This window comes from Scylla paramamosain, chromosome 2 (assembly GCF_035594125.1).
Source record: "Scylla paramamosain isolate STU-SP2022 chromosome 2, ASM3559412v1, whole genome shotgun sequence".
NCBI lineage: Eukaryota > Metazoa > Arthropoda > Malacostraca > Decapoda > Portunidae > Scylla > Scylla paramamosain.
In genome coordinates, this window is record NC_087152.1 from 10,042,501 (window position 1) to 10,061,157 (window position 18,657).

Sequence of the window (18,657 nt, forward strand, 5' to 3'; positions counted from 1 at the left end):
TCACTGCGCGGGTCCGGCCTGGCACAGCACGGTGCGGCATAGAACAACACAGCACGCCCCGCCCGAACTGCCTGTCGCACTTCATTAATATTCAGGCGTGGCGACAAATCCAGGTGAGGTGGAGGCGTGTGTTCCTCCACTGTGCAAGGTGTGGATCTGGCCTGCCCCATCCACTCCCTCCACCACTCCTGCTCCCTCATAGCTTCATGCTGCCCCTCTCTCTCTCTCTCTCTCTCTCTCTCTCTCTCTCTCTCTCTCTCTCTCTCTCTCTCTCTCTCTCTCTCTGTCTCCACTCCCCTTCATCCGTTATTCCTTCCTTCCTTGTATTCTCCCCCTTCTCTTGTTTCTTTTTACCTTCACCCTCTTTCTCGTCTTCCTTCTATCTTCTCTCTCTTCTCTCTCCATCGCCTTTCACTTTCGTTCACTTGCACGCTTCTGGTCGTGGTGGAGGTCCAAGTATTTGACAGCAGTGAAGTTTAGCGATTCGCGAATTTAGGGGACTAACCAATGGCTACCCCTGGATCCTAGTTTGGCGGCGCTGTCCTTGAGTTTGCAGTCTGACGTTAGGGTAGACTTGAGTTAACGTTCTCCTATTTCTCTGATTATTATTTTTTTTTCTCGTAGTACAAATGGCCTAACAAAAAAAAAGTTTAAGACTTACTGATGAAATAAGTGTAATTTTGTTAACTAACCCAGAACGATTTTTTTTTATTTTTTTATTTTATTTTTTTATGCTTTCCAAGTTTTATGATTCTTGATATACAGAGCAGACGATGAACTACACACCTCATCATTCTCTTTCTTTCTTTCTTAATTCCTTCGTTCCATCTCTCTTACTTCGTTCCATCTCTCCACATATATATTTTTTTCTTTCTTCTCTTTTCTTCATGTGTTTAATCTGTCAGTCTTCCTTTACATTTCCTCTTATTTATTTTAACACATCTGCCCATCCCTCCCTTCCTTGTCTCCTAGTTATTCTCCATGTCTTTTCTCCTTTCGTCTTCTTAATCAGTCCATCTTCTCTTGCATTTCCTCCTCCTTTGCACACATGCCCGTTTCTCCTTCCCCCTCCTCCATTTTTCTAAGTTATCTTCCATTTCTTTCTTCCTTCCCACTTAATCTACATCTCCTCTCCCTTTGTATTCCCTCCTCAATCTTTCCTCCACCTTTGACTTTCTTCTGTTCCATTTCCTTAAGTCATCATCCATTTATCTCTTCTCCTCCCATTTACCTCTTCTCTTCACTACTCCCCATCATTTTCTTCCTTCTTTAACCCCTAAGTATTTTTTTTCCATTTCCCTTTCTTTTTTTCCCATTCTCTTCCTTTTTTAAATGTAGTAATTAACAGGCAACTCTCATTTCATTGTTCATAGTGAGATTTATATTTCCTTGGTGTCATTAATGGCCTCTTTTACTTTCGGTTGTGCCCTTTATGACTGACCACAGCAGATCAACCTTCTCGAACGCCCTAGGTCTTCTGCGCCCTTCTCAGTTACACTCATTACAAACTTACCTTCTTTCACTGCATCCATAAACCTTCTCTTAGTTTCAGGTCGTCGTCTCTCCAGCATCCTCATCCCCGCATACTCCTCATGTTTACTCTTCAAATGTTCAAACAAGCTCAATCTTACCCATTACAAGCATTTCTTCTTTCACTGCATCCGTAAATCTTCTCTTAAGTCTTCATCCCTCTCTTTTCCTGCCGGTTAGATCCTTCTCCAGCATCGTCCTCCCGCGTCTCTCGTTCTGACATGCCCGCGCCACCTCAGCCTCGCCTCTCCAGCTTCGGTATCATTAGTGGCTTCTGGCGCCATATTATTCTCTTTACGATCACACTTGCCTCATGTTCCCTCCGGCAGCGGAATTTGATGTATATATTCTTTCTTGCGAACTGGTCCGTCTTTACTGGTGTGTGTGTGTGTGTGTGTGTGTGTGTGTGTGTGTGTGTGTGTGTGTGTGTGTGTGTGTGTGTGTGTGTGTGTGTGTGTGTGTGTGTACCCTACAGCCAGCCTTTTAGCGCGGTCTGCTATTAATGTCATTGTTCAGTTATTTAATAAAAACAAGTTTCGCCTCTGGAACGACGCGCAAATTGCTATCAAAGGAACACTGAGAATTGTTAATGCACTTCGATCCCTTCTCTGTCTCTCTCTCTCTCTCTCTCTCTCTCTCTCTCTCTCTCTCTCTCTCTCTCTCTCTCTCTCTCTCTCTCTCTCTCTCTCTCTCTCTCTCTCTCTCTCTCTCTCTCTCTCTCTCTCTCTCTCTCTCTCTCTCAGCATCGCCTCACCTCCACTACTTTCAATAGGCCCTAATGGAAGTTAATGGGATTTACAAGGGTTTTTGCGTGATTTTAATAACAGATGGACAAGTATTCTACATTACCAATGGGGAAAAAACATCCGTGGGAACCTGACTAATCATCTCTGTGGCCTTTGAAAATAGTCGTGATGAGAGAACAATAGATTGAAAAATACGGCTCCCCCTCTCTCTCTCTCTCTCTCTCTCTCTCTCTCTCTCTCTCTCTCTCTCTCTCTCTCTCTCTCTCTCTCTCTCTCTCTCTCTCTCTCTCTCTCTCTCTCTCAAGTTTTAGTTTTTTTATAGTTTTTAATCTTTATTTTTTTTTCGTTATTTCACCTTAAATTTGAACATTGCTAGTATTTTCATGCAATTTTTATTTTATTGTTATTATTATTATTTTTTTTTCCATTTCGGCGCCATATGACCATAATTGTTAGGGTGCCGCGAAAGGAATTTTTAATCACACTCTCTCTCTCTCTCTCTCTCTCTCTCTCTCTCTCTCTCTCTCTCTCTCTCTCTCTCTCTCTCTCTCTCTCTCTCTCTCTCTCTCTCTCTCTCTCTCTCTCTCTCCCCTATCCAACAAAATACAACACACAGCCCACGCCACGTTTTCTTCGCTTCCAAATTGACGAAAATGACGTGCTCACGGTGGCGAGACAGAAAGCTATTGCGGCCACAGGAAGGTTCACGCAGAAGGGATCAAAGGTTCGCGGACGAGTAAGTCTTGTCCTCAAAGGGAATATTTGCCAGTGATGTCGAGCCCAAGTTTACACTGCGAGCCCCTTGCCTTCTGCCGGGAACGTACCAGCCAGCCAGCGAGCGCCTTTGCACCAAGGCTTGAGTGACTAACGGGCGGTAGGGCGGCACTGGAATGGACTCAGTAATCAGGTTGTTAGTGCTGAGTCAATAGGGAATGTTAGAAGAAGATTAGATTACAGTGGTGTCAATAGGGAGAGTTAGATAACAGTACTGAGTCAATAGGAAGTGTTAGAAGAGGATTTGCTAATAGTGTTGAGTCAATAGAACAGAATTAGTTAGAAAAGGATTAGTTGATAGTGCTGAGTCAATTCGTAGAGTTAGAAGAGGATTAGATAAATGTATGGATATGGGTGATAGGTGGAAAAGACGTTTTTACACAGGGATTGGAATGGACGTGGTAATCAGGTTGTTAGTGCTGAGTCAGTGCGGTGTTAGAAGATAATTAGATAACTGCATGGGTAAAGATGGTACGTGGAAATGTTTTTTGTGCAGAGACTGGAACAGACTTAGTAATCCGGTAATTAGTGCTGAATCAACAGGGAGTGTTAGAAGATGACTGTATAACTGTATGGATAGGGTTAATGAGTGGAAATAGATGTGCTTTAATACAGGGATTATCAAGTGTAGGTACTCGTATACTGTCTTTTTTTTTTTTTTTTATTTAATGTAAGTAGGTCACTGGCCAAGGGCAACAAAATTTATATGTAAAAAGAGGCCCACTGAGGTGCCCGTCCCCCCCACCAAAAAAAAAAAAAAAAAAAAAAAAAAAAACGCCAAAAGGATTAACCAAAATTGCTTGCTTCCTTTACGTTCTTTTCTTTCACACAGCCTCTGAAGTCCCCGAATCCTCCACTCCCGACTCCTAATGATGTCCTAAAGTGTCCTGCAGGATTTAAAATGGATGCTCCCTTTATTTTTTTGTTCCTTTGTCAGTGACGCTGCGGAGAGTCGTTAACTAATTCAGCTTTTCTTGTGTTAAATTTTTAATGGCTTATATGAAATTATGATCATGAATGTTTTACAGTGGCAGCAGATTTACCGTGAAATTCTCGCGGGGAAGGGGAAGGGGAACTTACTGACGGTGGTATACTGGAGGAACGGGTCAGGGGTTAGGAGGAGGAGGAGGAGAAAAAGCAGGAGGACGACGACGAAGAGTAGGAGGAGAGGGAAAAACCAGTACTGTATTTTGAAGAGGCAGGAGGAGGAGGAGGGAAAATTAGGAATGCATGCAGCAGGAGGAGGAGAAAGAAGAAGTAAGGGAAAAGCAGGAATGCATTGAAGAGGAGGAGGAGGAGGAGGAACATGAGGCGAAGGAGAAAAAGGAAGAAAGGAGGGAGGGAAACTAGGAATGAATGCAGAAGAAGGAGGAGGAAGGGAAAAACAGGAATGCATGCAGGAGGAGGGGGAGTAGGAAGGGAAAACCATGAGTGCATTGAGGAGGAGGAGGAGGAGAAGAAGAAGGAGGAGGAAAAGGAGGAAAGAAGTTAGGGGGAAAACCAAGAATGCATGCAGTAGAAGGAGGAGGAGGAGGAGGAGACGTCGAAGGAGTAGGAGGAGAAAGAGGAGAAGGAGGCGCAGGAACAGGGGAAAGAAGGAAGGAGGGAGGGAGGGAGGAAGCGGACAGGGATGCATCTTTACCATTAAGTCTGAAATACTCGTCCAATTTAGTGGTTGTGTGGCCATTACGCTGTCCCGACGGCGGGGCGATTAAAAGATAGGGAACATGCTTTTTTTTTTAACGGGGTGTGGGGGGAGAGGAGGAGGGGGAAGGGGCTTGTTTATGGTCAGCGGGGGCGGTTTGGGGCAACGATTACGCCCTCCTGCTGAAAAATATGGCCAGTCGAGGATGCAAAATGAAATCCGGGCCCGTGAAAGGAGTCGCTGTTTGGGAGGTGGTGGTGGTGGTGGTGGTGGTGGTGGTGGTGGTAGTGGTGGTGGTGTGCTTCCTCAGTGCTTGGTGTTAAAGGTTTAGATTTTTCCTTGAGAGAGAGAGAGAGAGAGAGAGAGAGAGAGAGAGAGAGAGAGAGAGAGAGAGAGAGAGAGAGAGAGAGAGAGCTGGGTATTAAGTTGCCGTGCATGGTCTCGGTCTGAAGAATGTCACTTTTTCATAGGAAGTTTTGACGCTTGCTTTTGTCCTCCTCCTCCTCCTCCTCCTCCTCCTCCTCCTCCTCCTCCTCCTCCTCCTCCTCCTCCTCCTCCTCCTCACACACCAGCTTTGATCTTGTTATTATCTATTATTTTCCTTAGTTACTAAGGCACTTTTTCACAATATTCAACCTCCGGCAAAACCTTCCTCGCCCAAAAGACAGTTCGGATGTCGCGGAGGGAGGGAGAAAAGTGCTGCTGCTGCTGACGGGGAAATAAATAACTTGCCAGGTAATAAGTTACTGTGATAAATAACACGAGACACACTGAAGATTTGAGGTCGAGGATAAGAACGTGAAAAGTTGTGTGTGTGTGGGTGGGTACAGTAGGCAGGTAGATTAGTTTGTGTGGGAAGAGGGTAGGTTGGTGTGTGTGTGTGTGTGTGTGTGTGTGTGTGTGTGTGTCAGGTAGCGAAGACAACGAAGAGATTAGTGACCTTTGGATTACAGATCAGAACCTTTAACTGTGCAATCAAAACTCATAAAAGACGAGAAAATGTTAGGAATGGACACTGGTTTGTGATTAGAAGTAAGAAGCAGCTTTAGATAGCAAGGTTGAGTTTTGTTTTTTTTTCCTCTTCTTTTTTATAGTTAATTAAGAAAGGTGGGACAATAAACTTTAACTACAGTATGCCATTAGAACTCATAAAAAATATTTAGATATAATTGTGGAAAAAAAGGACTCTGGTTTTGACTAGAATAGAATAAATGGTAGTCAATAATGATTAATAATATATTGTGAGACTAGAAATGGAAGGATCAGACAGAACCTGTAACTCAAAAAATCAGAACTCACAAATAAAAAGAAAAAAAGAAAGGACAAAAATGGATAGTGGTTTAGAACTAGAAGAAAGGAACGGTTTTAAATACGAGGAATTCAAGCTTTTTAAAATTGTGAATGAAGATTATCAAATAAGGAGAAAAATAACATCTAAGTGGAGAGAACTACAAATTTAAAAAGACATGATGGCAGTATTTTCTCGTCCCTAACTCTCATCTTCTTTAATATGGGAGACATTTAGAGACATTTAGCAATTATTTTTCCTTGCACGCTACATTTTTTTTTTTTTACTCTCTCCCTCCGCTAAAGACGTGCCATCTAGTGCATGTGTTTAAAAGCCGGCGGGGAGGCAGAGTGTAGCTGGGAGAGGTGAGAATAAACAGTATAGCCGGCAGTGAATGTAACAGCTATTTAGGAGGTTACCTGAAGAAGCGAGGCAGGCGAATCAGGCTGCAAGAAGAGGAAATGCTCTCTTTTTGTTTATTATTATTATTATTATTATTATTATTATTATTATTATTGTTGTTGTTGTTGTTGTTGTTGTTGTTGTTGTTGTTGTTTATTTTTTTCTCGCATTTCTTCTCCTTAATTTTATATCTTCAAATAACATCAAGAATCACTGTGTGTGTGTGTGTGTGTGTGTGTGTGTGTGTGTGTGTGTGTGTGTGTGTGTGTGTGTGTGTGTGTGTGTGTGTTGTTTGATAATATATCTTTCTCATTTCTTTACTAGTAAGGTATAATTTGATGGTCATAAAGTTAAGTATCTCGAGTACTCTCTCTCTCTCTCTCTCTCTCTCTCTCTCTCTCTCTCTCTCTCTCTCTCTCTCTCTCTCTCTCTCTCTCTCTCTCTCATTTCCTCATCATTTCCAAGCGTTCTTTCTCATTTTCCCTTCTTGATTCTCATAATTCTAACTATTCAGCGTTTCGTAGTTTCTCTTTATCTTATTTTTAAGGTGTTCCATAATTGCTTAATATTTTTGAACTAAGACACGAATAATGAAAATAGTTCGAAAGCTAAATTTGTATCATGAAGAAGTATAATTAATTTCGTGTGTCTGTGTGTGTGTGTGTGTGTGTGTGTGTGTGTGTGTGTGTGTGTGTGTGTGTGTGTGTGTGTGTGTGTGTGTGTGTGTGTGTGTGTGTGTGTGTTATTTTTAGGTGGATATCCCCACGAAAGATAATTTAATTGTAAACAAGACAAACGTTCCTTTCTTTTCTTTCCTCTCTCTCTCTCTCTCTCTCTCTCTCTCTCTCTCTCTCTCTCTCTCTCTCTCTCTCTCTCTCTCTCTCTCTCTCTCTCTCTCTCTCTCTCTCTCTCTCTCTCTCTCTCTCACACACACACACACACACACACACACACACACACACACACACACACACACACACACACACACACACACACACACACACACACACACACACACACCGCTTCCTCTTCATCACCTTTCGTCCACATCTGTACGTCCACACACCTGCCTAACAACCACAGGTAAACCACACACCTGTGAAGCTCCTCCACTAAGTGATACCTTCACTAGACTACTGCCACCTCATATCCCCGTTTTACCTTTACTTCACTTTCCATTTCCCTTCACCTTCTCTTACTTTAATTTATAATAACCTCTCTTACCTTAAAAAACACCTAACCTAACCTTACCTCACAGTTCTTTGCCTCATTTTACTTCAGGTCTCTTTTTCCCGTCTCATTTCATATTACATTACCTAAACTAACCTTTCTAAACCTAAACTAACGTAACTTAACACAAACCTAACCCAACTTTACCTTACAATGCTCAGTCTTACTTTACCATACCTTACCTTACACTCTCTCACCTCACCTCATTTCACCTCATCTTACCTTATCTTACTTAATCTTACCTAACCTTACCATACCTCACTTCACCTTACGTTTATTAATCTTAGCATCAATATACATGTCTTTCTTCTACCCCCTTCTCTCCCAAAGCAAGCAGGCAAGGCGGGTGTCTCATTTTGTTCAGGAAGGAACACACACAACTTGCCTCCTCGTATAGTCTTGTGTTTGACGGGACAACAAATATAAAGTGTGGCTGATTCAATCTCGGCGTCAGTAAATTGCATGGTTTGTGTGTGTGCGTGTGTTTGTGTGAACTGTAGCGCTCGTTGTCTTGGTGGTCGGAGGGAGGAAGGAAGAAAAAGGAGGAGAAGGAGGAGGAGGAGGAGGAGAGAAGAAGCAACAGCAGGAGGAGCAGGAAGATAGTGATGGGAAGCCATGATAAGAATCCTGAGAAATTGTTCTGTTTGGTTGAGGATAGTGGAGACGATAGCGGCGGCGGCGGCGGCGGCGGTGGTGGTGGTGGTGGTGGTGAAGGAGTGCAGTGAAGAATAACGGAAGGAGTTGCTGTGGTGCGCTGATGATGATGGTGATCCAAGATGGTGACGGATGGTGTCGACTGATGGGAGGGTGTGAGGCCAGTAATGGTGATGTATGATGGTGATAGGATTAGATTATGGTGTATGTGAGGATGATGGTGATAGTGTGTGTGTGTGTGTGTGTGTGTGTGTGTGTGTGTGTGTGTTAGAGAGAGAGAGAGAGAGAGAGAGAGAGAGAGAGAGAGAGAGAGAGAGAGAGAGAGAGAGAAGGTATGAAAGAAATATATTTTTAATTAATCTGCTTTCAGCTTATCCCGAAATTTAATCTCTTTTCCCTTCCTCCTCTTCTCTTCGCTCCTCTCCTCTTCCTGTTTTCTCTCCTTTCCTTTTCTCATCTCTTCTTATCACTTTTCCCTTTCCTTCCCTTCCCTTCTCTCGTCTCTCTCTCTCTCTCTCTCTCTCTCTCTCTCTCTCTCTCTCTCTCTCTCTCTCTCTCTCTCTCTCTCTCTCTCTCTCTCTCTCTCTCTCTCTCTCTCTCTCTCTCTCTCTCTCTCTCTCTCTCTCTCTCTCTCTCTCTCCATACATATAAAAAGGACCATATTCTATCCAGTCTTGCTTTATGTTATGGAGTTTCTCTTCTTATCTTCCTCTCTCTCTCTTCCTCTTTCTCGTGTGAATTATTAATTTCATTCTTTTGCCTCCTTGTATCATTATTCATTTACATTAAGATTTTTATTCCTCGCTGCTTCCACTCCCGGCTCTTAGATACATAAATTAGGTGTGTGTGTGTGTGTGTGTGTGTGTGTGTGTGTGTGTGTGTGTGTGTGTGTGTGTGTGTGTGTGTGTGTGTGTGTGTGTGTGTGTGTGTGTAGTTCCCATGATGTTACAATGAGTTTCCTGTTATGAAAAGTATGAGAGCGAGAGAGAGAGAGAGAGAGAGAGAGAGAGAGAGAGAGAGAGAGAGAGAGAGAGAGAGAGAGAGTAACAAAGACACGTGCAGGCGAACCGAAAATGAAACAGATAAGTATAGAGACGGACATGTATATAGACATATAGAAAGTATGAAAGTATACAGAACCCAGGTGGACAGACAGACAGACAGACAGACAGGCACACAGACAGAGAAACATAAAAAAATTAGCAAACATAAGAATATAAGCGAATAAGGAAAGCGAACAGAAACCATCAAACTAAACGTGGCAGTCCCTGTATATAACCAATGATACCCAGTGCGTACTTCCACCTATTACCTCCTCAACACCATCCACATGTTCACTTCCACATTACCACCTCGCCACATACCTACCGATCAATGCCGAGGCAGCACCTGAGTCCCTCCATACCTTGCCGTCCACTCACGCCATCCCATTCACTCCATTCATTCCTTCCATTCCCCCGCTCACCGCCTCCCCTCCCTCCTCCACTAACCCACTGACAGGTCCAGACGTTCCCATGCTAACATTCCTCCCCTGACACCTATCACCCACACCTCGCCGTCACTGTATCTCTGTTTTCTTTATTAGTCCTTCAGTTGGGTTCTGTGATATTGGTGTTTGTATTAGTGAAGGGAAGAATAAGGAAGAGGTTGTGTAAGCTTGGTACGTAGTTTAGTTTATCATTTAACAGGCTTATTAGGGTCAATAGGTGTGCTGTTGTTTGTTTTTATGTGGTTCTTTGATGTATCGTGTTTTTTTTTTTTTTTTTTATGTATGAAGGATATCTGTCAAGGGCACTAAAATTGTGGGAAAAACTGCTATTTTCCGCTTACAGAAACGTTATTTATTTTTTTTCATTCTTTCTTTCATTCATTCATTTATTTATTCATTCATTCATGTCCTTGCACTTAATAATAATTAGAGAATGTATAAGTTTCAACGCCACTAACGGGAAAGTACCATTACTTGCATCTTATTACGCTATCGAAGGGAAGACGTAACCCATATATTCAAACCGCGAACCTCAAATTTGCCCTCATTTCCTCAGTCATTCATTGCTACTCGATGTTCTGCTGAATAATGGGCAGAGAGGGTACTATGGAAAAGACTAATGAGAAAATTGCATTGGTGGTATCTTGTGACTTGACCTATACACACAAAGACCACGAACTTGAAACTAAAATCCCAGTAAGTGCAAGGAGTGACTGAGGGACCTTGTCTGCAGCACGTGTGGAGGTGTTAGCTTGAGCGAGCGTGTAGTGTATCCATCACGCTCCTCTTGACGCCTCTCGCTGCTACCTGTGCTCCCAAAAGTATATACGAGCGGAGCATATCAGAACTTTTTTTATGCCTTGACCGTCAACACCTCCTCGGCCAGAAGTGTTTTCGTCGTCACCACCTACTTCTTTTTCCTCTTCTCCTCTTGCTGGTCCTCCTCTCCTTCTTCTCTTCAGTATCATCACTGGCATCATCGTCTCGTTCTTGTATTAGTGATCTTGCTTTTCCTGTTCTTCTTGTTCTTGTTCCGTTTCTGTCATCTCTTCCTTTTCCTTCTCCTCCTCCTCCTCCTCCTCCTCCTCCTCCTCTTTCCTCTTCCTCTTCCTCTTCCTCCTCCTCCTCCTCCTCCTCCTCCTCCTCCTCCTCCTCCTCCTCCTCCTCCTGCGAGTGAGTACATTTGCACATACTTCACACACACACACACACACACACACACACACACACACACACACACACACACACACACACACACACACACACACACACACACACACACACACACACACACACACACACACACACACACCTTCATCCCTCTCTCCCCTTCCCCTTTCCCTTCCTTCTCCCTCGTCACCTGGTCTTCCCCTTCACTCACCCCTCCTAGCCTCTGCCTCACCCTTCCACTGCCTCCACTTCTCCTTGTCTCCACCTTCCCACTAGTGACAACCCTGCGTCCCCTTCCTGTTCCCCTTCCCTTTCCTTCCCTTCCCTTCCTTGGTTGCACTGGAGCGGGGGGAGGGGAAGAGGGTGTTCAAGATCTGCTACCGCTCCTCCTCCTCCTCCTCCTCCTCCTCCTCCTCCTCCTCCTCCTCCTCCTCCTCCTTTCGGTAAAAGAAGACTCTCTCTCTCTCTCTCTCTCTCTCTCTCTCTCTCTCTCTCTCTCTCTCTCTCTCTCTCTCTCTCTCTCTCTCTCTCTCTCTCTCTCTCTCTCTCTCTCTCTCTCTCTCTCTCTCTTGCACGCATATTCACACACACACACACACACACACACACACACACACACACACACACACACACACACACACACTAATACACCATCTCTGTTTTGTTTATTGTTTTCTTTCGTACTGTGTGTGTGTGTGTGTGTGTGTGTGTGTGTGTGTGTGTGTGTGTGTGTGTGTGTGTGACTGTTAGCACAATTGCACGTGGCTGTACTTCAATGACAAATCTTCACGTATGGCTTTCAACTTCACATAACTTTTTTGTTTTTTTATATGACTCATAAATAAATGCAGGTAGATGCTCCGTAATATCTTTAGAGCAAGTATTGTTCCCAGGAGAAAGAGAACGAGGAAATTAAAAATAATCTCTCCTTTCACTAATAGCATTCAGTATCGTGACTCGGCAAGAACAAAGAGAATGCATGTTTGAATTTAGAAAGGAATTTGTCTAAATAAACTTAACTTGTATATATATATTTAGTAAAACTGCTTTATATTATTATGATATATAGGACTGAGTGATAAGCTGATATAAGGCATCACAACAACACGTGATATTATTTTGGTATATAGAATTGATTGAATGGCTGACGGACTTAGGTTCCTACAGCAGTACATTCGTGTCGCGCGTATAAAAATAAAAGTTGCGGGTTCGTGTAGCAGAGAAACAATAGATTGACGTCCGTATTCACACGCTTTGCTCTCTCACCACGACTATTTCCAGTGGCCACAGAGATGATTAGTCTGATTCTCAAGAGTGTTTGTCCTGTTGATAATGTAAAAATCTTGTTAATTTTTCATAGAACCATAAAAACACTGTTAAAAATGCGCGTAACGTCAATTAGAGCCTTTTGAAAGTAGTGGAGGTGTGGCGTAGAAATAGTTCAGAATATGGTCCTGAGTGACTGGTGAATACACAGATCTCTCAGTTTCCCGCTCTGCACCTTTAATTTCTTCCCTTTGTCAGCGTGTGTACTGTGTTCTGGGAAGGAAGGTTGTGAAATGTTAATCACCACAAGATGGCCTGCTACTACTGCTACTTCGACCCGTGTGTGTGTGTGTGTGTGTGTGTGTGTGTGTGTGTGTGTGTGTGTGTGTGTGTAAATTGGAGATTAAGTTAGTGTTGTCCTGTCTCCATTTTTTTGTTTTTCTCTTTCGTCAAAGTTACATGTAAACTTGTAATTTACTTTTGAAACTGCAATTTGTGTGTGTGTGTGTGTGTGTGTGTGTGTGTGTGTGTGTGTGTGTGTGTGTGTGTGTGTGTGTGTGTTTGTTTTTGTGTGTTTGTGTATGTGTGTGTGTGTGTGTGTGTGTGTGTGTGTGTGTGTGTGTGTGTGTGTGTGTGTGTGTGTGTGTGTGTGTAAATGGAGATTAAGTTAGTGTTGTCATGTCTCCATTTTTTTTTTCTCTTTCGTCAAAGTTACATGTAAACTTGTAATTTACTTTTGAAACTACAGTTTGTATGTGCGTGCGTGCGTGGGTACGTGCGTGCGTGAGTGCGTGCGTGCGTGCGTGCGTGTGTGCGTGCATGCGTGCGTGCGCGCGCGCGCCCGCGGACATCTGTCTGCATTAACCTTTCACGTCTAATCTATATCGCATGAATTCCAGCTTTTTTTATCTCCCTTCTTGGTCAGCGCTTCTTTCATGTCTATTGTGGGCGTGTTGTTGGTGCAGGTGTGGGGCAGTTGACCACCACCACCACCACAGCCTCACCCAGTGGCGTTGCATACGAGACCCGTCATTATTTCATTCACACATGATCAAACCGAAATGCTGAGTAAGTACGGAACAGGTAGCATCTGATCTCTCCTGTATTTTTTTCACTCAAAGGTCCTTAGTCCCTTTAGGAATCGGAATCAGGATCTATTGACCATACACAAGAGTCCATAAAGCTCTCCTCCCTCTCTCTCTTTCTCTTCTCTTCTTCAGCGGCGTCCAGATAAACTCTTCCAGTACATTTAACATCATCGCTCCACGGTGCACTAAAAGGGGTCACAGGAAGCTATACATTTCCACTGCAGAGGCGCATTCAATGAAGTTAGGTATTCTACACGATTCTCCGCTACCTGCAACACTTTTTTCTGGCCCCCTAACTCGAATGATTGCCGTCCCTATAGAGAGGCCTCGCTCACTCCCCTTGTATGGCCAGGCACTGCCAACAAATAAGCTGTAGTTTAGTAGTGGGCCTCAGTTGGCGCTACACTGGGAGAATAGTTGAAAAGGGTGGAGTCAGAACTTTTTCGTCTCGTTAATTCCTCCTCCTGCTGCTGCTGCTGTTGCTCCTACTACTGCTGCTGCTGCTGCTCTCTATATATACTGCTCTCTCTCTCTCTCTCTCTCTCTCTCTCTCTCTCTCTCTCTCTCTCTCTCTCTCTCTCTCTCTCTCTCTCTCTCTCTCTCTCTCTCTCTCTCTCTCTCTCTCTCTCTCTCTCGTACCCACTAGTGATAACATCTCTGCTCACACACCGCGGATCGACTGACTTTTTTCAACCTGTCTATTTGCGCCGGTCATCGTATTCTCTGCCCACTTCCTCCTCCATTAACACACAAACCGGAGTGTCAGTAAGGACATGAAACTTGCGTCCGATTATTACTTATTCTATGCATATTGTTGAGTGAGTGACAGAGAGAGAGAGAGAGAGAGAGAGAGAGAGAGAGAGAGAGAGAGAGAGAGAGAGAGAGAGAGAGCGTGTGTATTGCACGAATGGTATGTCCAAAATGCGTAGACTTTTAACTAATTTGAGAGAGAGAGAGAGAGAGAGAGAGAGAGAGAGAGAGAGAGAGTATCACACTACCAAATATCGCAGAAATTAAGGAAATATTGGTCATACTCGTATATACATTTGTTTTATTCCAGCCTTCCTTCAAAGACACATTGGCAAACAGGTAGACAAATAGAGAGATATGAAATCCTTCCCCTCCTTATGCACACACACACTTACAGTAAAGAAAATATATAAAATGGAGTCTTTGTTTTGCTTTATAAATACAGAGAACTTGAGGAAGAGAAGAAAATGCATGAAAGCATGAAAACGAAAATAAAGAGAAGAAGAAACAGAAGAAGATAGACCATCGTCATTATTGTAACACCTAAATCATTTTGAACAATACAGTGCAAAGAAAAAAATATTAATAAAACCAAAATGAAATTCCACACGTAATAGTTTTTTTTTCCTTTTTTTAAAGAAACAATGAAGCAAAGTGAAACACAGAAACAGAAAATGCGTGTGTAAAAAAAAAAAAAAGAAAAGAAAAAATACAGATAAAAACAGAAGCTAAAACATTAGTTGAAGGGATTATAAAATGTAATTATGTAGTTGTTTTAAAAATGCTTGAAAAAATTTTGTAATAAATGTTGTGTCATAGAAAATGTAAGGTGGAAGTGAATCCTGGGAAATTTAAACAAGAAAAGAGACGGAGAGCAGACAGACGGAGAGAGACAAAATAAAACGGGAAGAGAAACGGACAGACAGACAAAGAGACGAACACAGACAAACTAAAACAGGAAGAGAAACAGACGGACAGAAAGACAGAGAGACAAGCTGAAACAGGAAGTGAGACAGACGGACAATCAGACTTACAAAGAGACAAAATTAGGTACAGAAAGAGGAACTGAAGCAGGAGGAGAAATAGACAGATGAGCATACAGACAGACGGACAGACAAACAAACAGAAACAGAAAGAGTATTATTTTAAACGGAAACAAAATATCATAGAAGCAAAATGGAAATAAATGAAGTTAAAAAAAAAATAGACATACAATATATAGAAACTGAATGAATAAGAAAAACGAAAAAAAGTAAGAAAGGAAAAGAAGGCGAGGGAGGAGGAAGAGGAGGAGAAAGAAAGAGAAAGAGAGGGAAGAAGTAAATTATTATATGGGTCAATAGGTCGAGAGAGAGAGAGAGAGAGAGAGAGAGAGAGAGAGAGAGAGAGAGAGAGAGAGAGAGAGAGAGAGAGAGAGAGAGAGAGACCTGCCTCCCTACCTGCCTGCCTGCCTGAACCCGGTATATTAATAAGCACACTTTTCTTTAATTTTGCAGATTAAATTGTCGGAAGGGTTAAGAGTGGCCGGTGACCCTTGTGCTATTATGCTGTCAGGGAGGGGAGAGAGGGAGAGGGGAAAACAAGGTACAGAAGAGTCAAGCGAGAGAACAGTGAGGGGGAAGGGAAGGGGAAAACAAGGTATGGAGAGTCAGGTAGAGAAAAGAGAGGAGGAGAAATAGAGGGTAGGGAAACAAGTTAGGGGAGAAAGAGGGTGGGAGTGAGGGGAAGAGGAAGAAGGGGGAAACAAGGTATGGAGGGAATCAGGTAAGGGAAAGAGGGGAAGGAAAAAACAAGGTAGGAAGGGGAGAGAGAGGTGGGAAGAGGGAGAGAGTAAGGGGAAATGAAAGGGGAGAAGATAGGAAAAGGAATAAGGGGAAAAGGAAAGGAAGGTGGGGATGAGAGTAAGGGAAGAGAAAGGGTAAAAAGGTAGGGGGAAATAGGAGAGAGAGAGAGAGAGAGAGAGAGAGAGAGAGAGAGAGAGAGAGAGAGAGAGAGAGAGAGAGAGAGAGAGAGGGAATGAATGTTAGGCAGGTATAGGCATGAGCGGAGAGAGAGAGAGAGAGAGAGAGAGAGAGAGAGAGAGAGAGAGAGAGAGAGAGAGAGAGAGAGAATGTAGTCACGACTCTGGTATTGATTTGAGGGTATAGGTATCTCAAGTGATATTCTCTCTCTCTCTCTCTCTCTCTCTCTCTCTCTCTCTCTCTCTCTCTCTCTCTCTCTCTCTCTCTCTCTCTCTCTCTCTCTCTCTCTCCCCTCAGTCCTTCTTTATTTTCATACCACAATTATTTTCTTTGATTTCTTATGTGTTTTGTTTATATGCCTCTCTCTCTCTCTCTCTCTCTCTCTCTCTCTCTCTCTCTCTCTCTCTCTCTCTCTCTCTCTCTCTCTCTCTCTCTCTCTCTCTCTCTCTCTCTCTCTCTCTCTCTCTCTCTCTCTCTCTCTCTCTCTCTCTCTCTCTCCCCCAGAAATGAGTGATCAAGTTTGTGAAAATACAGTGAATTGAGAACAAAGTTTTTCAGCTGCCACGATATTCTACGCAGTCTAGGGTTCACAACTTCATATATCCACGACATACTGAATATTCATCCTTTTTTTCCCAACTCCTTAATTTTTTTTTTTTTCCTTCATCCTCTCCCTTTTCCCCCCCAACTTTTTTTTCGCCCGGAGGAAGATGTAGGGGTTGTGGATTTTTCGTTCTCGTAAAGTAAATAAAAAAAAAATCATCCTTATTTTTTTCAAACTTGTATTCCTGATATTATTTTTTGTTATTGTTTTTTTTTTTCTCTCTCTCTCTCTCTCCTGTGATATGATATGGAGTGTGCTTGAGAACGAGAGAGAGAAATGTCGATTATAAACATAATGGTTTTTTTTTTATTGTGGTGGTGGTGGTGGTGGTACTAGTGGTAACAGTAATATGTAGCAGAAGTAGTAAATAATTAACAGTATAAGGGAGAGTAGAAGTAGTAACGTTAGCACTTTTAGTAACAGCAGTGGTTGTAGGAGTAATAGCAGTAGCATTAATAGTATCGACTAATACACATTCTAAAAACAGTAGTACCACTCAGATTTGTAGTAGTAGTAGTAGGAATAGTAGTAGTAGTAGTTGTTGTTGTTGTAGTTGTTGTAGCTCTACGTATATACTTTACAAAATATAGTTTTAGGAGATAGAAATTAATAAAATAGGAACATGAATTAATTACATGAAAATTACATGAAAAGGACTAACTTTAATAATTATTGAATGCCCTATTACTCTCTCTCTCTCTCTCTCTCTCTCTCTCTCTCTCTCTCTCTCTCTCTCTCTCTCTCTCTCTCTCTCTCTCTCTCTCTCTCTCTCTCTCTCTCTCTCTCTCTCTCTCTCTCTCTCTCTCTCTCTCTCTCTCCGTCGTACATTTTTCCCCTTTCTATCTTCATTTATTTTCCCTGTCAGCAGCACCCTCATGTATTTCCCTCTTTTATTTTTAACTCCGTCCCTCTTTCTGGCCTTTTTTCTGCCTTACACCAGCACGTAATTGACCGTGTATGCATTTATATATTTATTTATCTTTTTCTCTATTCACGTAGCGCATCCACGGTGGGGTTCGCTGAAAACTACTAGAAAGACAGGAAGGAAGGTGCTCTCTCTCTCTCTCTCTCTCTCTCTCTCTCTCTCTCTCTCTCTCTCTCTCTCTCTCTCTCTCTCTCTCTCTCTCTCTCTCTCATGACAAAGACGTGTGTTCTTCAGTTTTGTTAATTTTTTTGTCTGCATATTTATCTTTTTTTCTATTTTGTAATGAAGAAAAGGTTGAAAGAGAGAGAGAGAGAGAGAGAGAGAGAGAGAGAGAGAGAGAGAGAGAGAGAGAGAGAGAGAGAGAGAGAGAGAGAGAGAGAGAAAGGGTGGGAGGTGAAATGGTTACGTAATAGGGCAGTGGTGGTATTCGTATGATGGTGGTGGTGATAATTTAATGGTGGTGATCGTGACAAGGCTGATTGTGGTGGTGGTGGTGGTGGTGGTGGTTGTTGAAAGGAAATACTATAACTTTAATTAAACTATCTGTTATGATGTATCACTCTATTTGTTAACCTTTACTGCCTCGCGTGTGTGTGTGTGTGTGTGTTTGTGTGTGTGTGTGTATGTGTGTGTGTGTGTGTGTGTGTGTGTGTGTGTGTGTGTGTGTGTGTGTGTGTCTGAACGTGCCCGCGCGTGTGTGTGTGTACGTGCTTCTCAACTCATGTATATGTCAAACAAGCTCCTTACTCTCATGATTAACTCAGGTACACACACACACACACACACACACACACACACACACACACACACACACACACACACACACACACACACACACACACACACACACACACACACACACACACGCACGCACGCACGCACGCGCGCGCGCGCGCGCGAGTATCGTAAGGTTAATATGTGTAGATTTTCACCAGGTAAGCCTCCCATGTACTTGAATTAAACCGTGAATAATTAATTTCATTATTACCACTGTCATGATGGCCCGTCCTGAGGCTGTTTTGCGGGCGGCACTGGTGATGTTGGCAAGCGGTAGTGACGGCAGGTTAAGTGTGACTCCAAACACCACCATTCAAGTCCGTAAGTCACCTGAAGGTCGAGATGTTGTGATAAGTCT